Here is a 25,816-nt window from a genome sequence, read left to right on the forward strand (position 1 = left end):
ATAAAACAGACGAGATAAGCATTTAGTGAAACATACTGTCAACCATCTTGGTTTCTTATACCTTGATCCTCACACATGTGACACCGCCCCATTGTCACTATATAAGTGGCCACACAGCGCGGCTCTGGCATTCCGGCCGGAGAGAGCGACGTGTCAACATCTCCTGGAGAAGAAGAAGAAGAAGAACGGAAGGCGACCGGAAGGCGACAGCGGCGACAGAAGACCGGGCCACCGCCTCTAAAAGAGCTATAAGAAGGCGCGGTGGCCCGGCAGAAGAACGGAAGGCGGCGGCGACAGAAGACCGGGCCACCGCCTGCAAAAGAGCTATAAGAAGGCGCGGTGGCCCGGCAGAAGAAACCCGAAGAGGGGGACAAGACCCCCGAAGTCGGGAGAAGAGGCCGGCGGCGGGGAGGAAGAAAGCCGGACTCCTCCGCTAGCAAAAGAGCTACAAGAAGATAGCGGAGGAGTCCGGCGAGAAGACCCCCGAAGACGGAAGACCCCCGGAGCTGTGCAATAAAATATTTTATCTCGTGTGTTGTGTTTTTTTTTTTGGGTACTTTTATTTTACAGGTGAATGGGTAGGGGTACATTGTACCCCATACTCATTCACATAGGGTGGGGGGCCGGTATCCGGGGGCCCCCTTATTAAAGGAGGCTCCCAGATTCCGATAAGCCCCCCGCCCGCAGACCCCGACAACCAACGGCCAGGGTTGTCGGGAAGAGGCCCTTGTCCTCATCAACATGGGGACAAGGTGCTTTGGGGTGGGGGGGCCGCGCGGCCCCCCCTTCCCCAAGGCACCCCCCATGTTGAGGGCACGCGGCCTGGTACGGCTCGGGAGGGGGGGCGCGCGCGCTCGCTCGCCCCCCTTTCCTGGCCGGCCGGGTAGCGTGCTCGTACAAGGGTTTGTTGTGGACTTTGGGGGGACCCCCACGACGATTTTTTTCGGCGTTGGGGTTCCCCTTTAAGTACATTCCAGGCGGCGGAGCCCGCGACGTCTCCGTCGCGGGCCCCGCCTACCTGCACACGCGCTCGAAATGAGTGGACTGTTGCCTCGTGTGTGGGCGAGTCCGTTCATTTCAAAAGTTGCGCGGACTTAGTACGACGAACAAAGTTTGCCGTATTTGTCCGCTCAAAAAGTGCCGTGTGTGGGCGTGTTCGTTCATTCAAAAGTTTGAGCGGACTGTTTGACGAACTTAGTTTCGGCAGACAGTCCCCGCGTGTGTACGCGGCCTGAGATTCTAACCTCAGCTTGTTCAATTAAGCTTTGGCAATAAAACCAGGAATCACATTGGTTTCTGTGCAGAACTCTACCAGATTTTGCACTGTCCAGCTGTAGTAAATAACCCCCACTGTGTCATCTCTAGGTAAAGACTTGAAAGTGCAAAACCAGAGCATTGGGTTTTCATCAGGGGTACTGGCCGTGCAGATGCTGTGCTTTAGATGTTTCATGGTGCAGCTCACAGAAGGTTCAGTGGTGAAAGTCATCAAATGGGCAGACAGATAGAATGGCATGGGTTGCAGATGGATGGTCAAAGTATTGCAAGCAGACCACAAGGGCAGAAATGTAGATATTCCCACATATATGAATTTATGATGAATTCATGGTGCAACTCCCAGTTGAGCATTGATTTTTTTTAATCAAATTTTGTTGATGAAACGTGCAACAAAATTAAGGGCTGGATAGCACCTGTGGTAGAGACAGCTAAAGGGAATTTTTTTAAATAAATAAATAAAATAAGCAAAATAAAACATGTTTGGATAAATTATTTTAAACTCCATGGGGTTGATTTACTAAAACAAATGGACTGTTCACTTTGCTAGGAAATGTTCCCTTAGCTTAGTGAATGAGGTCTAGCTGTATTGAATTCCATCAGCCATAGTTACATACAATAGTCCATCCAGTTTAACCTGTGTGGGTGTGTGTTCATGTAGATAATAATTTCCCATATCCCTGTAACTTGTGTTCACTAAGATGCATGTCCAAGAGTTTTTTAAAACTATCAATACTTCCTGCTTATACCACTGATTGTGGAAGAGAGTTCCACATCCTTACAGCCCTGACAATGAAAAACCCCCTACACAACTTAAGGTTAAACTGCTTCTCTTCCAATCTCATTCCTCTTAGCCCTTGTACACACGGTCGGAGAATCCGTCGGAATGTGTCCTTTTGGACCGTGTCGTCGGATAATCCGACTGTGTGTGGTATGCATCGGACTGATTCCATCGGAATATCCGTCAGAACCCAATTTTCCAACATGTTGGAAATATTTCCCGACCAACTGGTTCGATCGGACATACTCCGATCATGTGTAGAGAATTTTGATCGGACCAAGTGCCACGCATGCTCAGATCAAATTCCCACATCAAAGCTATTGGCTACTAGCCTGAACGTAGTCCCATGATAACGAAATTACGTCATCACGTTCTGAATGATCGGATTTTTCGACAACTTAGTCTGACCGTGTGTATGCAACAGTTTCGGACAAGATCCGACGGACAAAATCCGACGGATTTGGTTGTCGAAATCTCCGACCGTGTGTATAGGGGCTAACATTCCCTGAGATTGAGCAGTTTCCTACCTACATTGGGATCACCATTGAGATATGTGTATATTGCTATAATATCTCCTCTCAAGTGTCTCTTCTCCAGGGAGAAAAAATGTTGTGCTTGTAGTTGTTCTTCATAATTGAGGTCCTCCAGTCACCTTATTAATTTTGTTGCCTTTCTCTTAACTCTCCCCAGTTCCAGCACATACTTTCTTACTTTCTGAGGATTGGTGATGAGTAGAATCATGGGGTCATGGGGGTCTGATAATGTTAAGCTATATATATATATATATATATATATATATATCTTTAAGAATTTGTAATGCACTTGCTTGTCTCTTTTTAGACACAAGGTTTTCAGTCTCTATGATGACCTTCACCACCAGATAAGAATCAACAGTTTACTCCCTTTTTGCTCCAAGAATGGACTGTCTTATCTAACTAGTCTGATCCAGAACTCTCATGGTGGCACCCCGTGTTTGGTTTAATTTTCTATCGGTCACATGATGGTACCATCTACTTACCGTATATACTCGAGTATAGGCCGACCCGAATATAAGCCGAGGCCCCCAATTTACCCCCAAAAAAACTGGCAAACTTATTGACTCGTGTATAAGCCGAGGGTGAGACATGCCTGTCCATCCCTGTGTGTGTGTCCGTCCATCCCTGTGTGTCCGTCCATCCCTGTGTGTCCGTCCATCCCTGTGTGTCCGTCCATCCATCCCTGTGTGTGTGTGTGTCCATCCATCCATCCATCCCTGTGTGTGTGTGTCTCCATCCATCCATCCATCCATCCATCCCTGTGTGTGTGTGTCTCCATCCATCCATCCATCCATCCCTGTGTGTGTGTGTCTCCATCCATCCATCCATCCCTGTGTGTGTGTGTATCCATCCATCCCTGTGTGTGTGTGTGTCTCCATCCATCCATCCATCCGTGTGTGTGTGTCTCCATCCGTGTGTGTGTGTGTGTGTGTGTGTGTGTGTGTGTGTGTGTGTGTGTGTGTGTGTGTGTGTGTGTGTCCAGCCTACCTGCACCTACACCCGCAGCAGATCGCAAAACGCAGTGCGGAAATGAATAGGGTTTGCAGTGTTAGCTGCATGGCAATATAGTGTGAACCAGGGCTGAGGACCCATTCACTTTGGCAGGGAAAAGGGAATAGTTGAGTCGCAGATTTATTCCCGCTGGCCACCCACACAGAGAAGACCATCCAGCAGCCACTTTGCGTCATAGCCACGACAAAAATCCCATCATGTTTAGTGGGCAGTACAGGTGTGTGTGTGTGTGTGTGTGTGTGTGTGTGTGTGTGTGTGTGTGTGTGTGTGTGTGTGTGTGTGTGTGTGTGTGTGTGTCCAGCCTACCTGTGTCCCGAGCCTTTGTCCCGAGCCTCCGTCCCGTGTCGTGCCTTGCCTTCGTCCCGTCCCGTCCCGTCCCGTCCCGTGCCTTGCCTTGCCTCCGTCCCGTGCCCGATTCGTCGGCGGCCATTGTAAAATTCAAAAGCCGCGCCTCCTCCTTCGCCTGTGATAGGCGGAACACTGAATTTCCCAGCAGCCTGTGTTCCGCCTATCACGGACGTCGTATCATCCTCGTCCGTAGTACGAGGATGAGACGATGCCCGTGATAGGCGGAACACAGGCTGCTGGGAAATTCAGTGTTCCGCCTATCACAGGCGAAGGCGGAGCCGGAGGCGCGGCTTTTGAATCATAGAATGGCCGCTGTCTGTCTGCTCGACACGCTGATCGAGCGGGCAGACAGCGATGACTCGAGTATAAGCCGAGGGGGGCACTTTCAGCCTCAAAAAAGAGGCTGAAAATCTCGGCTTATACTCGAGTATATACGGTAACTGTTCCCTTGCTACTAAAAAGATATGGACACTGATTGGACTAACTATAGGGTCACACCTAGATTACAGCCTAAAACATGCCTAGTCCTTATGCATATTCATAAGTATAAAATTATATAACCTGTAGATGTAACCTCAGAAACACTTTCAGTTTGCACGCTTATAGTATCTGTTGTATTTCTCCACTGCAGAGAACTGTGTTGTATTTCTACACTGCAGAGCCTTACCGTTCTAGACCATTCTAAGTACATATGCAAGCAAAAATACAGGTTTTTGCTGTCGTTACACATGATTAGGTATTCTTTTCAAAGTATATTTTCAACCCTCATGTCCCCAATCCTATAATGAGCAGCACAATCATGGGCAGGGGAACTCCCTGATTCTTTGTTCTGTTATTCCATATCCCTTTCCAAAATGGCAGTCCTGTAGAAACGCACACATTGTTAGCCAGTTTGAAAAAAGACACAAGTCCATCTGGTTCAACCAATAGAAAAAAATGAATTAATAATAGCACTGAAAACCTGCATATCAAAACCCTATAACTGAAGTTAAACTCGAGGAAAGCAAATAAAAACCCTAAAGCATGGTCACCTTTGCTCCAAAAGGGGAAACAAATTCTTCTTGATCCCCTAAAGCACTTGGATATTACCTTGATCAACAGTTTCTTGTGTTATTACTTATAAGCGAAAACCATTAAGGAAGAAACATCACTTTTTTTAACAGTATTCTGTTCTGAAGGAAAAAAGTACATATAGTACTGTGGTCTATATTCATAGGTGCACTGTAGCATTAACTGTAAATGTTGGACAGGGAAGACCCCACGTGCCACATAGCTGCCCAACACCACAACTAGCAAGGAGATGGCTGGTTTGTTAGTGAGCACCTGCCTTTGGCTTCCAGCACTTGCAAGTAAAGCATCAGCAAGAGGAATGCAGAGGGAGAGAAGGTGTATCAGTCACATAATAGTTGTGGCCTATTACTAATCCATCCTACTATTTAAACACATCCAAGTATGCAGTCAGATAGCTCTGAAAAAAGGCTATACCCCTTAAAATACATTAGCATCTGGTTTTGTTTTGTAATATCACTGATGCACCCCTAAATTTTTGGATTGAGTCTCTTGTTCAGCAGTGGGGCCAGGGCAGCAGAAGGAATAAGATTTTGGACAGGAAGGGGTGATCAATGCAGTGGGGGTGAGAATTACTTGACCAATGCATTAGGGACATACCTCTCCATACTTTCTACCCCTGGTAATTAACCTTCTTTTACTTTATATAATCCTAATACCGTTATTCTATAAATTTTTCCCCTTATCCCAATAAACATGCCACACAGGAGTTTGGAGTATAACTGGCCATAGCAGCCTTTTATTAACACTCTTCAAACCAATAACTTAAATAACTTTATTAAATATATATATATATATATAACACTTTTTGGTAACGGCAATTTTAACGAACTCCCAGTCAGTTGGTCTTTGACGGTACCACGCTCCACCTTTTAAACATAACCTTTTTACCATTACACTGCGGGACCACCTTTTACCATACTAGGCCTCCGGCCGTTTATAAGCCTGGAGACAACCACCTTCCCGCAATGCCACCAAATCCCGTATCCAGCCTACCCTTCCGCTGTGATACACCAAAAAGGGGAGGGGCCATATCCCTATGAGCTCCCCCCCACATTTCCATCATCTGTTTCCTTTTTTGCCCCATCAAAGACCAAAAGACACCGCCGCTACAGCTGCTATGACGACCTTCAGCACCGAACCTGCAAGAAAACAAAAACACAAACAACAGAACGACCACAACACCAATGACACCTCATCACTTTTTTTTTTTTTTTATAAATTATGGGACGGGTGGGTGGGCAACTCTTTTTTTTCTCTGAGACACGCTGCCTTGTCCGCTCCTCCCCTTCCTTTAAATAATGCTCCGCCCCCCTTCCATTCTTCCTCTCTAAACGCCACCCCATTACCTCTCCTCCTCACATTAACCCCTTCCGCTCTTCCCCTCAGCCTTTGTCATGTCCGGCCCTCCTCCCAGCCTCTGGCTTAGTTCCGTGCCTCTCTGTAACTGATCACCTATATGGCTCTCCCTGCAGCAGCTGAAAACTAAGAAAAACACTGATTCACACTGTGCAGGCCACAGTGCACATGTGAATGAGACTGAATATGTCATTCACACACAGAGCTTTATTTATTAACTCTATACAGTTTTATATTTTAGATGTAGCAGAAGTTTTGTAAGTTATATTGTGTTTGTGTTCACTGATACAGGTTTTAGAGTATTTTTAGCAAATGCATTGTTTTGCTATTTTCGTGTTAGAGTTGGGCCATATCAAGTATGCTGCACAGTGCCCCATGATAGCAGACCTTTACATAAAGCATCCACTATCATTGTTTTCTGGTTGGTTCATTGAAAGCTACCCGAAGGGAGGCTTAGAATAGCACTCCCTACGTAAACGAGTGAGGGGTAAATAGTTCTATATTCTGTGTTATCTTGAAACGTAATGGTTTTTACTGCCACTGCTATCCAGATGTTCTTTTATATGGCCATTTTTTATAAGCTTAGTATCGTTAAAAAAAATGGTCTAACATGTCTAGTTAAGTCTTCAGTAATCTGTACCATAAAATTGTCTTATAATCCCCAAAAATTCCAGAGTGACCTGCCTGACTTCTACAGCTGCAACCCTCTCGCTCCTTTCTTGACACTATCAGCGCAACAATAAGAACCTGGAAGTCCCTGCTCCACCAATCTCAAGGCAAATCACTGCAGCTCCTTTCGCATTTGCCCCTTTCCTCCCTGGAATGCTTAATTCCGCAGGTCTCCCTCACTTCTTGGACCACAGCATGAATCAACACCATTGGAAACTTGTTCACTGCTAATCATCTGAGCTCCTTTCAACACCTATGTCAGCATTATCAACTAAACCATAGGAATTTTTAAATGTATCTTCAGATACCCTCAGCTCTCCCATACACGATAGACTAATCAGTAGACATATGCATTCGTTTTCGTCCAAATTTCGGGTATTTTCGTTATCGTTTTAACAAACGATAACGAACATGCAGAATCCAAAAACTGAAAGATCCAACATAAACAAATGCTTTATTTTCATTTTCTTTGTGACAACAGTTTGATATAGATAGGAGATTCGACATGATGCTGGCAATAGCAATCTGTGTCCATCTAATCTGTGGTCAAAAGTGCCTAACCTTAGCTCTGTTAGTCCAAGATTATTCTACATAGAGAGAAAAGATTTTACATAGAGAGAAAAGATTCGAAAATTATAGAGACAATAGTAAAAAAGGTCAAATGTGCCTGACCTAACTCTATTAGTCCAAGATTATTTGACGTAGAGAGAAACGATTTGACATGAAGATTTGATGAAGCAATCGCCGTGAGTGAACATTTATGGTCAAATGCTCCGCCCATAGTCTATAGAAGAATTCTAATGTTGGTTGACTAGTAATAATAATTAATAAATATAATTATTACTAGTGTCATACAACATTAGAATTCTACTATAGCTTGTAGGCAGAACATTGGACCGGAAATGTACGATTGCAGCATCATACAGTTTAGCTGCTCCGTCGAATCTTCTTAGAACATTTGACAGATCCTGTAAGCCTTCAATGGCAGATTCAACCTTAATTATTTTGGATTTTCGGACGAATGCATTTTTTTATGAAATTAAATAAATAAAAACAAATTTCGGGAGTAACTAAATAAATGTATTTTTCAGACGAAATTCCGAAACAAAATATTTCAGTGTGCACATGTCTACTAATCAGCTTCTACTTTGGGACTTGAAATTCTACAACCATCCTAACCCAATCTCCAAAGACTTTGCATTCATCTACAAGCTACTGATAAATCCAATGTCGTTGTCCAAAAACTCTTCAATGCAATACTGGGAGCAGATAACCCACCTTACTTTTACTACCTCACAATGGCATTGGGCTCTGGCTTCCACTCTAAAAGCATACTACTGTATTACCCATTGGGAATTGATACAAAAAAGCTTTCACAGTAATCTTAAATGGGGAAAAAACTTGCTTAAAATTGATCCAGATAAATTCAGCAAGTAGTAAATGTATAAGCAGCAACTCTACTGTGAAATATCAGCACATAAACAAACATCAGTATCGAACAGAGTCACGCTAAACACAAATGATAATAGATCTTGTAAAATGATAAAGTATAACATAAACGCCCAATCATGTGTTGCGCTTGCAGGCAACACTTCATGTGTGGATCTCAATCAAGGTGACACTCAGTCATTTAATAGTCCCCTGTGTGACTGATAACAATAAACCATCGCCATCTAAAGTGTGGGAAGAATGCTTGATTACCAGCAGTACTGAACCTCTGTATTACCAAAAGGCCAGTTACACTTTTTGGCTGATTACCCCGCCAGAGGATTTAAATGATGTTCCTGTAGACTCACAATGGACCTCAATGGACCTTTAAAGAACCCTCCTGCCGGTGTCTCCGTGATGTCAGGCTGCTGGGTGTCCTGTGTCCAATGGGCATGGGTGACAAATATTCCCAGAAAGTGATAGGCTACTTCTCCTCTACTTCTAAGCACTTCTTTTCCTTCTTGTACTCAGAGCCGCTTAGTCATACAAAACATCCAATTAGCCAAGAAATCCTTAAAAAAGCGAAGCTGTAGAAAAAGCCTGGCAGTGGAGGGATGGGGAGGAGAGACTGGTTTGTATCCTGTGTGCTCAGTGGTTCTGTCTATGGATTCCTAAGGCTCTGCTGCTGCAGGATCCTCTCTTCTTCTTGTGCACTGCTAGACTCAGCTGACTCCTGTGCTCAGGATGCAGTGCTGCTGCAGGTCAACTGAAAATCTGTTTTAGCACAGGATTGGGACGCTTATGTTATTCTTTATCATTTTGCGAGATCTAATATAATTTGTGTTTAGCGCGACTCTGTTCCATACAAAAAGATCTTTCATAATTGGTATTTTAAAACTGGCACGTATATACAGTATCTCACAAATGTGAGTACACCCCTCACATTTTTGTAAATATTTTATTATATGTTTTCATGTGACAACACTGAAGAAATGAAACTTTGCTAAAATGTAAAGTAGTGAGTGTACAGCTTGTAAAACAGTGTCAAGTTGCTTTCCCCTCAAAATAACTCAACACACAGCCATTAATGTCTAAACCACTGGCAACAAAAGTGAGTACGTACCTAAATCAAAATGTCCAAATTGGGCCCAATTAGCCATTTTCCCTCCCCGGCGCCATGTGACCCATTAGTGTTACAAGGTCTCAGGTGTGAATGGGGAGCAGGTGTGTTAAATTTGGTGTTATTGCTGTCACACTCTCATACTGGTCACTGGAAGTTCAACATGGCACCTCATGGCAAGGATATCTCTGAGGATCTGAAAAAAAGAATTGTTGCTCTACATAAAGATGGCCTAGGTTATAAGAAGATTGCCAAGACCCGAAAACTGAGCTGCAGCACATACAGCATAAGACCATGCAGCAGTTTAACAGGACAGGTTCCACTCAGAACAGGCCGTGCAGTGGTCGACCAAAGACATTAAGTGTATGTGATCAGCATCATATCCAGAGATTGTCTTTGGGAAATAGACAAATGAGTGCTGCCAGCATTGCTGCAGAGGTTGAAGGGGTGGGGGGTCAGCTTGTCAGTGCTCAGACCATATGCCGCACACTGCATCAAATTTGTTTGCATGGCTGTTGTCCCAGAAGGAAGCCTCTTCTAAAGATGATGCAAAAGAAAGCCTGCAAACAGTTTGCTGAAGGACATAGCTTACTGGAACCATGTCCTGTGGTATGATGAGACCAAGATAAACCAGGTGAGGAGTACAAAGACAAGTGTGTCTTACCTACAGTCAAGCATGGTGGTGGGAGTGTCATGGTCTGGGGCTGCATGGGTTCTGCTGACACTGGGGAGCTACAGTTTATTGAGGGAACCATGAACTCCAACATGTACTGTGACATACTGAAGCAAAGCATGATCCCCCTCGGAGACTGGGCAACAGGGCAGTATTCCAACATAACAACCCCAAACACACATCCAAGTTGACCACTGCCTTGCTAAACAAGCTGAGGGTAAAGGTGATGGACTGGTAAAGCATGTCTCCAGACCTAAACCCTATCGAGCATCTGTGGGGCATCCTCAAATGGAAGGTAGAGGAGTGCAAGGTCTCTAACATTCACCAGCTCTGTGATGTCATCATGAAGGAGAGGAAGAGGACTCCAGTGGCAACCTGTGAAGCTCTGGTGAACTCCATGCTTTAGAGGGTTAAGGCAGTGCTGGAAAGTAATGGTACCCACACAAAATATTGACACTTTGGGCCCAATTTGGACATTTTCACTTAGGGGTGTGCTCACTTTTGTTTCCAGTGGTCTAGACATTATTGGCTGTGTGTTGAGTTATTTTTAGAGGACAGCAAATCTACACTGTTATACAAGCTGTACATCACTACTTTACATTGTAGCAACATTTAATTTCTTCAGTGTTGTCAAATGAAAAGATAAAAAAAAAAAAATTACTAAAAAGTGAGCGGTGTACTCACTTTCGTGAGATACTGTATCACCCTGCATCATCTGACTGCTGGAGAAATTATCGAAGCACTGGGACTCTGCTTCATATTTGGTGGCAATGCCCTAACCTATCCAAATTCTGGGCAGATGTCGCCCTTCTGGTTACCTGCATAAATAATGTTCTGTTTAGCCCTACTCCCCAGATGGTTCTACTAGGCATGGAATCTTCCTTGTGGCCTCCATGCTTTTAAACCATTGTAACCCAAATAGTTGCTATCCTACTGGTGAACCTCCACTGTTCTTTGCTTTTTCTGCATTTAACTTGTACTTGCATAAGTACCTTCAATAAAGCATTATGAAAAAAAAATATCTTGTAAAAAGATTATGCATTGTCCTTTTTTACTGTTCTAGCAGTGCCATTATAATATTCAACTTTAGAATAGTCAAAAACTCCCATTATTACCAGCATCATAGTTCTTACAATCCATTCTGTAAGGAGCTGTGTCTCTACCTCCCCATTAAAACTAGGTGGCCTGTAACAATCCACTTGCAATGAACTTTGTAGTATGCACACTCATATGCAACTCGACCCATAATGCCTCAGCACATCACACTCTCCATCAACAAGATCCTCTTTCACACTTTTTTTTAGATTACCACACTCATTTTCACTTACAAAAAGATAGACATTATGACTTTTTTGTTTTACCCTGCCGCTACAAAAGAGAGCAGGGTCAGAAATATTACCAGTCCTATACCATAAATAATAAAGTAAATATCCAGCAATAACCCTATTAAAGCTCATTTGGCTGTACTTCTCCTGTGGATCACAGGAGTGCAGTTTATTCTACAGTCCTGTGACCCGTTTTCAGCAGAGAGTGGGTCGGGATCTGCCCACATCCATGGACCGGCACCCGGCTCAGTCTCTCAGCAAGCCACTGAGAGCCTGAATCCTAAATTGAGTTGGTAAAAGAAGGACACAGAAGTGATTTAACAATGCACTCATCCAGTGCACTTATCAGCCATCTACAAAATTTTCAAGATGCTGCCCTTTAAGTACTAATGTATGTTGTCAAAGACATTACCATACATAAAGCCTTTATCCACATATACTGAGGATAATTTGGTTAATCCTTTCCATGGGTTCCTAAACCAACCTTTTAACACAGCTCTCTTTTTTTCCTCATTAGTTTCTCTTCCAAGCTAACTGAATTGCTTTCATCCAAATAGTTTGTCCACATAACAATTACAGAGAGAAATCCTTAGCCATGTTTAAGTGGATAAATAACATAATCTGACAGTTGTTTCAGCACAATATGCAAATCACTGGCTTATTTTCCTTTCTTTTTTCCCTCTTTCTACTTCTACTAATCTATGAAAAGACTAGAATAGATCCTTGAACATTAAAAAAGCAATCTGTAGAATGCCTCCTTTTAAATTTCTTTTCTTTTTTTTTTTTTAATACATTTTTATTGTCTTTTCACAAAGTGTAACGTCACTTTACAATTGCCAATGATGCATGAAGGTTTAAAAAATTTAACAGATGGTGACTATATAGACACAGACATTATAAAAGACAGACAATACTTTCGTTATTTAACAAATATGAATATTGATCTTATCAGATGTCAGAAGGTTTCAAAACGGTTTCCAGTGGATTTATATACATTACAGTATCTTTAACTAAAAATGTGTTGGATTTGGAGCCACGGCTACCAGGAGTTCCTAAATTTCCCAGTTGAGCCCAAATGTAAGGCTGAATATTGTTTGTACTCTTTAATCAGTATGAAGTGGGTTTTGACATCCGAGATGTTAGGGACAATAGATTGTCTCCATTTCCTCATTATCATTAATCTGGCCACAAATAAAATTTGCATTACTATAGTTCTGAAGATGTTTTCAAACCTCTTTCACATCATTTGAGAGCTGAATCTTTAGTGACTGTGATGAGATTGCCTTTTAGTGCTAGCGATTTGGAGCATAGAAATTCCCATATATTTTTGGTAGTCCCAGTTCTAGGATGGATTCTTTTTTCATATAGGGGGCCAATTGTCTGTATGTGAATTATCTTTTCTGTGTTATATTGTACTGTGCTTGTAAAGAATGGTAGGGAAGGATTGTATTATCTAGGATTACTGTGGACAATGGTTAATTTCTAAGGTCGGGCCAGCTGCTAAATGATAAATTGGAATATTTCTAACTTAATCAGAACACACATGTCAAGTGTTTTTTCTTTGATGTTGGAGATGAAATACTTCCATGGCCTGTGGGCTGATGTGCTTGTTGGGTGAATTATGTGATATTCTGTGTGGTTTAATCAATCAGCTAAGAGTAATGATCCCAGATCTGCTTTGGTTACAAAGGATTGTTCTATGTCTCTCCATTGTTTGCCCATTGTGGGAGTGAACCAGTGGTGAATCTGGTCTAGTAGTACCGCTACATAGTAGTCTTTCACATCAGGGAGCCCCATGCCACCTGCTCTTTTAAGTCTGATAGTAACAGAGTAAGGACAGAGTCGTTTTTTTTATTTGATCATATGTAAGAGCACAGCATGCTTTGTAAGGATTTGAAGAATGTGTCGGGATGACTAAAGGTAGTGCTCTATATAAGTATAGTAGTTTCAGGAGAGTGAACATTTTAAATGCTGCTACTCTACCTGCCCATGAGAGTTGCTTGTTAATCTTTTGAAGATCTTGCTTACATGTGTTTAGCAACAGAGTGAAGTTGTGTGAAAATAGATTGTTCATTGGAATGGTTAAGGAAATGCCTAGGTAGGGCATGGAGGAGGACACCCACTGAAATGGGATTTTGGATTGTAGCTCTTTCCTTATGGGGCTTGCTACTCCTGCTTGTAATATATTGAATTTTGACTCATTAACCTTTTAAAAGGAGCATGCATTAAATTTGTCAAAACGTTGCACACCACTGGAAGGGAAGAACCCGGTTCAGTGAGAGCAAGGATGATATCATCCGCAAAAAGGGTAATCTTATGATTTTGGTCTGCTACCTTGCATCATTAGCATGAATATTGAGGGAGAGAGAGGAAACCCTTGCCTAGTGCAATTAGTGAATTTGAAGGGTTTAGTGATGGTACCATCTGAAAATACTCAGGCTGAGGGTTTAGCGTAAAGGGCTAGTATGCCTATTAATATGTTACCCTAGAATCCAAATCTAGTAAGTGTTTGTTTTAAAAAACACCAGTGAATCAGATCAAACGCCTTTTCGGAGTCTATCGCTACAAAGATTGCAGGGAGATTTTTAGATTTGGAGAAGTGTATAAGATTTATAATTTTTGTCAAGTGACATCGGGTACCTGTCTGCCCATAGTGAAGCCAACCTGATTAGGGTGAATAATGTTTGGCATGATTGGTGCCAGTCTCGTGACCACCAATTTCGTATACATCTTGGAATCAGTGTTTAGTAATGAAACTGGGCAAAAGTTTTGTAGTGAAACCGATTCCTTCCCTGGTTTGAGTAAAGTAATGATATTAGCTGACAATATTTCAGGTGGAAATGCACCCGAGGATGCAACAGCATTGAACGTGTGACATAAATAAGGAGTTAAAAGTTTGGAAAATTATTTGTAATACTCGGCAGAGAAGCCATCTGGGCCTGGAGCTTTGCCGTTTGGAAGTGATGAGATTGCATGAGTGATTTCTTTGATAGTAAATGGAGCATTAAGAGCTGTCAGGTGTTCGTCTGATAGTTCAGGCAGGTGGAGGGAGGCGAGAAAGTTTTCAATGTTTAAGTCTGTGGGTTGTTTCACCTAGGGGTCATCCTTTAAATTGTACCATTTCTCATAATACTCTTTAAAGGCATTGGCAAAGTTCTGAGGATGAAATATTGTGTTGTCCTGAGTGGGGTGTAAAATGTATAGTATTTTTTGCTTAATTGTGCGTTTTTTTGATCAGCGCTGTAATTAGTTTTCCAGCTCTATTGCTTTGGGCATAAAAATTGGCTCGCATTTTGAGCACTAATTTAGCATGGCTGACATTGAGGAGGGATCTAAGTTCACTCCTAGCTTGCCGGAGTTTGTTACTAGTTGGTGGTTTTGGGTCTTTTTGTTTGTAAGTTCCAGCCCCTTTATGGTATCTAAAAGATCTGTTAGCTGCTGTGTCTTTTGGTGTTTCGCCTGTGAACTGATTTTGATTAGAACAACTCTTATAAAGGCTTTGTGAGAAGACCATATTTTAAATAGATTGCTGACTGATTGTTAATTTAGGTGGAAGAAGTTATTCAGTTGGTTTTGAATCTGGAGATTGTTGGGGATTCACATTAAGTGTGGGTCATTGTGCCAATTAGTAAAGGTCATGCTTTCTTGCTTTTCCCCCAGGATTATTGAGATGGGTGCATGATCCGACCATGTTGTGGTGTGGATTTCTGAGTCAATAGCATCCTGTAATAGCTGTTTATCTCCCAGGAATAAGTCTATTCTGTAAGTAAGTACAGTGAGGTTTTGAAAAGAAAGTAAAATCCCTCTCTGAGACGTATTGATATTTCCAAATGTCATATAGCTCATTTGAATGCAGGAATGTTAAAAGTGTAGATGCTCTGGGTTTTTTCAGTGTAGGTCCTTTCACATCTGTAGTGGTATCTGAAACGAGGCTCACCACATATCATGACTCTGCCTTGTTTTAATTTGGTCACTTTTTTCCATGTTTTGTTAAGGAATGGTATTTGGCCCATGTTTGGGGCATAGAGGTTTATCAATGTGTAAACAGTATTATTTATTTTGCAGACTAGTATAATATATCTTTCTTGTGTACCTGTATGAAGATTCAATAGCTTGAAGGCTACTGTGTCTTTGATAGCTAACAGTACTCCTTTGGTTTTGGTAGGTGCATTCTCCATGAATATATGTAGAACATTTTTGTGGGAAATTGGATGTGCTTTTGTTTGGCTAAAAAGAGTCTCTTGGGTGCATAGCACATTGCATTTGAACATGTGGGTATCTGACCATAGAGAGTACCCTTTCCCTGGGTGATTTAGGCCCTTCGTGTTTAGGGATGTGATTTTGAAAGGCATTCTGCTACTGAGGGGGGTCTCGTGTTTGGAAAGCTTGGTTAGCAGTGTCGGTGGGTGTATGTCATTAGTGTAGGAAGAGTAAATTAATGTTTGATTGTTTTTCAGTCTCTAGAGTCTGTTGCATTCCAGCTGTCAGGCCCTTGCTAACTGTGTCTTCGTGTGAGGATTGTTTCTATGAAACAAAAAGAGATAATTGTAAAGCATACAACAGGTAGTGCACTCAATAAAGAACCTTTGGTTCAAAACAGAACTTTTAAGAAAAAAAAGCAGAACTCTGCATGCGCAGTGATTACCACATCAAATACTTGAGGGTGTTCAACAGATAAACTGAGCTTGTTTGAGCAATCCAGGGCAAACTGTATAGTTTGTCAATGCTTATATGATTCAGGTGGTCATGTCGTCTGGAGGATGCAAGTCTTCCCAGTTGTCATTGTGTTGTTGGTGGTTCCCTTGGGGATGTCACTGTTCCTGTGGTTCCAGTATATTCCATGGCCAGAGGAGTGTAAGGCCTTCTTCCAGAGATCTAATGGTATAGGAATTATCTTTTTTGATGATAAGTTTCACCGGATGGCCCCATTTGTATGGGATCTGATGGTTCTGCAGAGGTTTTGTGATCGTTGTGAGATTTTTGCATTGTTGAATGGTATATTTTGATAAATAATCATAGAATGATAAATTAGAGTATTGTTGTGGATATTCTGCAGTATTCCTGGAAGCTCTCATGAATCTTTCCTTTATATGGAAGAAGTGGATGCAGAAAATAGTATCTCTTAGGGTAGTGTCTGGACGATGAGGAGGTTTTGGCAGACGGTATATGCAATCTATTATCAGCTCGCTCTGTGGGGAGTCAGGTAGGAAGGTTGCCAGCAGTTGTATGAAGTAATATTTTAAAGCGGATTGCTGAACAGACTCTGGAATGCCTCTGATTTTAATGTTGTTCCTTCTGGAACGATCTTCCAGGTCACCCATTTTAGCTTTAATCCATGCAATATCTTCAGTTTCCTCTCCGTGGGCATCTACTAATTCATTAACAAAAGCCATGACTTACCCCATTTTGGTTTCTAATTTTGACACTCTTTCTCCCATATGGGACATTTCAAAGGAGAAATGTTGCATCATGTTTGAGATCTCAGAGTGTATGGAGCTTTGCACAGTCATTAACATATCCCTCAGAGTGGTATTCAACACAGGCTGGTTTGTTGTGGGAAAGGCAGCTATGGAGTTATGTGGTACTGTGCCCACCGGGAGGGGCTGTAAAGAGAGGCCTACCTCATGTACTGTGTCCCCATCCTGTGAAAGCCACTGCTTCGATTTGGCTTGGCTCGTGGGGGGAATGGAGGTGACTGAGCAGCCATTCATATGGTAGGGTAAGGTGGCCGGGTGTTGAATAGAGTGTGTCTGCCCTGCAGACTACATTTGGCCGCCTCGTGTGGTAGCCGTGGTCCCGCCGGCGCCATCTTTGATAGACAGCATGTCCGGCGGGTAGAATTCCATCAGTTTGCGGGGACCTGATCGCTCCTGTCTCCTCTTAGGTGTCTCCGGTCGTTGTTGGTGAGTTTTGTTACTACGAGAGCCTCATCACCTGTCTGAAAATGCCCTGGATAGCTGTCACGGATCAGAGCAGCACTAACAAGCAGCCATCACGCTTAGGACCCGGAAAAGCCCCTCCCTTTTAAATTTTTTAATTATATTTTTTTGCAGCTACTATGAAAGATAATTGGTAAAAATGAAAGGAAATGCACAGAATCTTGTTAAAGAGTACTTTAATTGTGGTACAACACACATACGCCATTGAATCCTTTTCGCAATCCTAAGAGAAGAAATGGGCTGCTCTTGCAGTGCATTGCGACACTACCTTTTCAGGAGCAAGGGTTTTCCATACACGGCATCTAAAATAGAGAATATGACATCTATTTGACTTGGTTTTAAGTTTTATTTATGAACTCCAAATAAAAGAGCTTTCTATTTTATGTATGCATGTATTTGAGTGCATACTATATTATACAAGTCCTCATGTTTTTTGTAAATGTCCATCCCATTCTTTAGAAAAGAAATAAAGAACACATTGCTTTCAGTACAAATTCTGTTACTATAGCCAAACACCTTACATAGGTACATAATTCATCAGGTTGATAAAAAATCACAAGCTCATCTAGTTTAACCAATAAAAAATAAAAAATAAATATATATATATATATACATACATATATACAAATCCTCCATCTATACAATCCTATATACACAGTTAATTTAGAAGAAGGCAAAGAAACCCTAAAAAGCATGGTTTACCTTGCCCAAGCAGGGGGGAGAAATAAGACATTTCCTGGATCAACAACCTTTGATATTTGTACCTATAACTGCTAACGACTCCAGCCTCAGAAGGATTTACCCCCTTCCTGGCTAGAGCAATTTGTGCGATACGGCACTGTGTCATTTTAACTGACAATTGTGCGGTCGTGTGACGTTGTATTCCAAACAAAATTGATGTCCTTTTTTTCCCAAAAATAGAGCTTTATTTTGGTGGTATTTGATCACCTCTGCATTTTTTTTTTTGCACTATAAACAAAAAAAGAGCGACAATTTTGGAAAAAAAATGCAATATAAAATTTATAGCGTCTACAAAATAGGGGATAGATTTATGCCATTTTTTATTATTAATTTGTTTTATTAGTAATGGTGGGGAAATGCGATTTTTATCGGAACTGCTACATTATGGTGGACACATCGGACAATTTTGACACTATTTTAGGACCATTGTAATTTAAGCAGCTATCAGTGCTATAAAAATGCGCTGATTATTGTGCAAAATGACACTGGCAGGGAAGGGGTTAAACACTAGGGGCAATCAAGAGATTAAGTGTGTCCTAGGGAGTAATTCTAACTGTGGGAGGGATTGTCTCACTAGAATATGACAGAGATCACTTTTCCCAATGACATGGAGCAGTAGATCTCAGTCATGTTGCTAGGCAGAACAGCTCTGTGACATGATAGCGGGCCCTCGGTGGACATCGAGTCCACAGGACCCATGGGCATGGCCACGGAGTACGTGGCGGGAGCATAATGCTGCAATTTAAAGGGGACATACCTGTATACCCATTTGCCCAGCCGTGCCATTGTACCGACGTGTATCGTTGTGCGCTGGTCAGCAAGGGGTTACTATCCAGTTATATTTTGTATATTTAGGAATGCATCCATCTCTTTTGTAAAACAATCTACTAAGCTGGCCAGAATTATTTCTTGAGGAAATCTATTCCACATTTTCACAGATTTTACTGAGAAGAAGCCTTTCCATATGCGGTGGTTAAACCTCTTAATAATTACCTTAAAATATATAACTTTGCACCAAGTTCACAATTTGAACCACCAATGTGTTTATGATGATCATATGCTTGCTCGATCACCTCTTCTTAAGAGATATTACATTCACTTCAGCTAATCTTTCCTCATATCTGAGCTCCTCCATGACTCTCAGTTTGGCTGCCCTTCTCTGAACTTTCTCCAGCTCCTCAATATCCTTTTTGGGAACTGGTGCCCAAAACTGAACTGCATATTCCAGATGAGGTCTTACTAATGATTTGTACAGGGGCAAAATGATCTCTCTCTCTCTCTTTATATGTATATTACATTTTATTTTATATTATATTGCAGCTTACCAATTCATAGAGGTGATGGCTGCATTTGTTTTCTTTTTTAGGGCTTTCCCATATAGAAAGTGATTGAGCTGCAAGTTTGAAAATAACTTGCTAAACTATTGCTAGACTTGCCAGGCTTCACAAGTTTGTTTCAACAAGTCTGCATTGCATGACTCCAGATCAACTTTCTTTGCAAACATTCTGCAAGTCTGCTGAAAGTTCTGGCTCAGTTATGTTGTGAAATAGTCAACCTACCACAGGGGTCAAAGCCGGGCCATCGCTAGTAAAAGAGCGTCAAAAGAGCAGAAGAAAGCGGAGGAGCCCGGGAGAAGAACTGGAAAGCACGGAGAAGTCGAAAATGACCCCCAAGTTGAAAGAACTAATAGACTACTTTAAAAACCTGTGTAGTGTGTTTTGTTGACACATTTTCCCCCAGGTGAATGGGTAGGGGTACGATGTACCCCATACTTATTCACATAGGGTGGTGGGCCGGGATCTGGGTGCCCCTTATTAAAGGGGGCTCCCGGATTCCGATAAGCCCCCCGCCCGCAGACCCCGACAACCAACGGCCAGGGTTGTCGGGAAGAGGCCCTTGTCCTCATCAACATGGGGACAAGGTGCTTTGGGGTGGGGGAGCCGCAGGGTGCCCCCCTTCCCCAAAGAACCCACCCCACATGTTGAGGGCATGCGGCCTGGTATGGTCCAGGGGGGGGGGGGGGCGCTCGCTCGTCCCCACTCCCTTTCCTGAACAGCCAGCTACGTGCTCGGATAAGAGTCTGGTATGGATTTTGGGGGACCCCACATTGTTTTTTCGGCGTAAGGGGCTCCCCTTAAAATCGCTACCAGGTGACGGGGCTTGCAAGGTGTCAATCTCGCCGATGAAAGCTGCAAGATTGACTTACCTCTCTAGTCCCACCGTGCCTGGAGTCATGTTCAAAATGAACAGACGGGCAAGTCCATTCATTTTGAAAGACCGTCGGGAAGTCCGTCAGACCCTTTTAATAAAAAAAACTGGAAAAAAATTTGTTTTTTGGGGGGATTTTGGATATTTATAATCACAAAAAGTAAAAATTATGGTGATCAAATACCACCAAAAGAAAGCTCTATTTGTAGGGGAAAAAGGGCATGAATTTTGTTTGAGCAAAAATTGTGCGGTCGTGCGACGCTGTGCCCTAATAAAGTTAATGCATTTTTTTTCCCCACAAATAGAGCTTTCTTTTGGTGGTATTTGATCACCTCAGTGTTTTTATTTTTTGCGCTATAAACAAAAAAGACCCACAAACAATATTTTTTACTTTCTGCTATGAAATAAAATGTAAAAAAAAAAAAAAATCTTCATCAATTTAGGCCAATATGTATTCTGCTACATATTTTTGGTAAAATCTCAATAAGTGTATATTGATTGGTTTGTGCAAAAGTTATAGCGTCTACAAACTATGGGATATTTTTATAGCATTTTTATTTTTAATTTTTTTAATAGTAATGGCAGCAATTAGCATTTTTTTAGTGGGACTGCGACATTGCAGTGTACAAAGCGGACACCTAACTGACAGTTTTGAAACTTTGAGAACCAGTTACATTATTACAGTGATCAGTGCTAAAAATATGCATTGTTACTGTACTATTGACACTGACAGGGAAGGGGTTAACATCAGGGGTGATCAAAGGGTTAAGTGTGTCCCTAGGGGATACTTTCTAACTGGGGGATTGACTCACTATGAATGCTTAGCAGAAACACAAGATCTCTCTGTCTCTGTTCATACCTGCTTGGGTAACATTGGCAGACTGCCCTCCTATATCTCTGGGGAGTGATCATAGGTGGCCAGCGAACATCGTGTCCACCAGACATCGCATCTGCCGGACCCGCTGTTTGGCTCCCCCTCTGGCCAATCATGCATGCTCCGCCAGCGGCATGCTCCCCCCCCCCCGCTGGCTATTTCACAAAATGACATATAGGTATGTTATTTCTCACAATAGAGCCAACCTGCCGCATTATATGTACTGCGGCCGGTCGGCAAGTGGTTTAATTAACTGGCCTGTAGTTATTTGGTAAAGACTTTGATCCCTGTTAAAATGTAACCATCACATTGGTCATGTGCTAATTAACCTTGCCGGTATGATTATTTCAGATTTTAGGTGCTGAAAGCGGTACCATTATTTTGCATGGAATTTGCCATTTATATTGTAGGCCTGTAATTCTTAGGAATAACTCACAAAAATCTGTCCAAACCAGAGTCTAGTAGACATCTCGGGTATTATAAAGTTGGAAACACAAAATCATAAATTATAATATAATAAATAACTATAAATAATAACAAATAATAACATAATAATACTTTTTATTCAATACATTTTAGTAAATAATATAATCAAAAACACTGTCATTTTTTTTTTGGCAAACAAAGGTGCAATATTGGTAGTCATATTGCTTCAGTAAACGTCCCGGGTATGGAAAATTTTAAAACATGGTACAACACAAAGTCCGACGTCACAGTCAGGATAGTAGAACCTGGTTTCTTTTCAGATTTTCCTTTCAGTATCATCACGCTTATAGCAACAAACCACACACATCCTTGTGGGTGCTGCCTTCTTTTCCGTTGGTGGAATGTGGTCCATAAAGTGCCGACCAGTCAGGCGTTCTGGGTTCACAACGCCAGCAGCACGATGTCCAGATCTATTTACAGTCATTGGTGTTTGGTGCTTGAGAAATATAAGTTCGGCAACTTTCCAAACAAAGTCTGCATGAACAACAGGCTTGTCACTCTTTTTTTTTTAGAAGAATGAAAGCATTCCACAGGCACTGCTCCAGAAGGTGCCTGAAGATTTTTTTGTAATATTAATTTTTTTTGCTTTCTCATGGCTGGGTAAAAAGTCATGGCCTGGTCAGCTCGGTCAAGACCTCCCATAGTATGGTTGTAGTCCATCATGACTTGGGGTTTCATTACGTCTTTTCTTCCTTTTGTGTGTACCATGACAGTAGAGGTGAATAGTACTCATTAGGCACACATCTTTTTTGTCGCGCCATCTCATTGCCATCATTTTGCCTTTCTGCCAGGCAACTATTTCTCCTACCTTGAGCTTTTTATTGCCAAAGGTTGGTGGCCTGTCACGCCGGTTAGCTCTAACGGTCCCATATGCACCCGTCTTATGCTGTAAAAGGAACTCGTAGAGTTCTGGAGAACTGTAAAAATGATCTGTAGCCCTGATTCAGCAGTGGTTCAATCAATAAGTAAGAACGGAAGCGGTTGCCATTCCATAATTACAGAATCTTTCTTTGAACTTGGTTCCTTTCCCGGTGTAAAGTACCAAATTCCATATGTAACCAGTGCTGGATTCACAGAGCATGAGTGATTTTATGCCAAAACGTGCCCTCTTATGCCGCGTACACACGACCAGACTTTTCGAGGGATTAAGTCCGACAGACTTTCGAAGGAGTTCTGACGGAGTTCTGGCAGAATTCTGACGGACTTTCCGAATGAGCGGACTTGGCCACACACAATCACACCAAACTCCGATGGATTCGAACGTGATGACGTACGACTGGACTCGAATAAGGAAGTTCATAGCCAGTAGCCAATAGCTGCCCTAGCGTCGGTTTTAGTCAGTCGGAATAGCATACACACGAGCGAATTTTTCGGTAGGAACTGGGTCCGGCAGAGTTCTGGCGGAAAAATTTGAAGCATGTTCCATTTCTAAAGTCTGTCAGACTTTTGCGAATCAAAAGTCCGTTGCAGTCCACACACGATCGAATAGTCTGCCGGAATCATTCCGTCAGACTTTGGATGTTGAAAAGTCCGGTCGTGTGTACGGGGCTTTAGACGCAATATACTGTATCCAGCTGAGTCTTACTTTGTAGGCCATCAGACTTTCATCGATACTGATGTCTCTATCGGGTACATAGGTCTTCTGGAAATTTTTCTGAATAATTTGATATACCCCACAAATCTTTTTGAGTTTTGATGCTGGATGAGAAGTCTCGTCAAATTCTTCATTATTCTCAAAGTACAAATATTTCATAATAAGAGAAAATTTGTACTCCGACATGACGATGCCAAAAAAAGGAGTGGCTAGTAATTTGTTGGTTGTCCAGTACCACTTCTGCAAGGGTTTTCCCACCACTCCCTAAAGAATTATGAGGCCCAGAAACTTCCAGATATCCTCCTTGGTTACTGGTTCCCACTTTCTTCTCCTTGCAAACCTCTGATGCATAGCAGCTTGTTGTTCCTGGTACTGATTTGTCTCCGTAACATTTTTTTCTATAACCTCATTGGTCAAAAAGAGTTGGAGGTATGCCAATGGGTTGTCATCTTCCACATCCACTTTGATACCAGGTGTTCCAGTAAATGGGAATATTGTTGGCACTGTGTCCTCCGTACTGTAGTCAATCGAGCACCAAGTCCGCACATCACTGGGCAAAGTTGCAGGATCATCGCTAGAATCGCTTTCCATGCCTGATGATGAACTTCTCCATGAATCTCTATCACTCACTTCTGCAAGCAATTCTGTATCGCTGTCACTGTTTTCCAACAGGTCATATGCTACTTTTGACGTAGAGGCGCACTTTTTTGATGCCATGGTCACTCTGCAGTTTCCAGACACAAAGTACAGTGAAACTGCAGGCAAGGGCAATGGATAAAGCACTGGGGGCAAGCTAAGGTCAATTTTATTTTATTTAGTAATGTAATCCAATAGGATTACAAAGTATCAGTATGTTTGTGTTTTATACATTTTGAATTTGCCACTGGTTCCACCTCCCTGCGTCACTACGCTCGCAGGGAATGGAAGCCAGGGCACACAGTGCATCGGGCAGAAGTAACATCTTCCAGGATCTAGCGATACAATCCTGAGTGTGTCTCGGGGTTACCGCTAATGGTACTAAAATCTCACCCCTAGCCACGCTCGGGGGGGGGGGGGGGGGTGGTTAAGCGGTACCGAGCCAGCCATTAAAAAGCCTCTAAAAATGAATTGTAAAGAATGTGTGTTTGCACTCAGTCAATTTGAAACATTCACATTTCTGTTCTGTGTGCTTTGATGACAATATTCCCTAAGGCCGCGTACACACGGGCGGATTGTCTGCCCAACTAAGTTCGTCAGACAATCCGACAGACAGTCCGTTCAACTTTTGAATGAACGGACTTGACCACACACGATGAACAGACAGTCCGCTGAAAGCTTGCGCGATGACGTGTACGGCACGTACGACGGGACTAGAAATTCGACGTCCAATACACTGCAATGCAACCTTCGGCGTGTAAATCCTTTCTGAGCATGCGCCATACTTAGTCCGTCCAACTTGCCTACACACGAGCGGACTGTCCGCTGAAACCAAGTTTGGACGGACAAAATTACGGAAATTCCGAAAGACTAAGTCCGTCAGACTGTCCGCTGAAAAAGTCCGCTGAAGCCCACACACGAGCGGATTGTCCGCTGAAACACGTTTCAGCGGACTAAGTTGGGCAGACAATCCGCCCGTGTGTACGCGGCCTAAGTCTTGAAGAGCTGGTCTCAAACTTGGAAAATTTGCTTTATTAAAAATGTGTTTTTTTCTTTCCAGTATGAGCTTGTTGTTTACAGGTAACATTAAATTAAATCATGTTATGGTCAATGCTAGTCAGATGTTTTTTTACATGAACTTCAGTAATAAGTTTCTCGCTGACATTACAAAGCCTAGCATAGCTTCACTACTAGCAATGTATTTATTAATAGTGTCTAGAAAATTATCTTGTTTATCAATTTTTTGTTCCAGAAGTGCCATTACTTCAGTCAATTTCAGCATAGTTAAAATGTGTTCATTATTACTACTGCCCCTGCCCCTTCTATCTGTTCAAGGAGTGAAGTCTGTTTATTACACTGGGTGGCCTATAACAAACTCCAATATTTAACTGTGACGTAAGCAACCAAAAGCCCCTTCACACTTTCCATCAACAAGGTCGCGTTGCACGCTCACCTTTTAAACATTTCTCACATAGAGACAGATGCTACCAAATTTAAATATTTATCCTGTCTCAAAAAAGAGCATAGATAGGAATTGTAATAACCCAGTCATGTGTAAAATGTAGCTAAAATTCAACAATACCAATTCTATTAAAGCTTTCAGCTCATGTATTTTGCTTTGCAGACTTCTGGCATTGGTGAACAATCCATTGATGTATTTTGCACTTGTTTTATTTATTTATGAATTCTTTATTTAGGAAAACAATCATACAATGACAGTAGGCCTACATGGTAACATGGGGTACCCA

The sequence above is a fragment of the Lithobates pipiens genome, unplaced genomic scaffold (genome assembly GCF_037356315.1).
Source record: "Lithobates pipiens isolate NorthernLeopardFrog02 unplaced genomic scaffold, aLitPip1_a1.2 Scaffold_27, whole genome shotgun sequence".
NCBI lineage: Eukaryota > Metazoa > Chordata > Amphibia > Anura > Ranidae > Lithobates > Lithobates pipiens.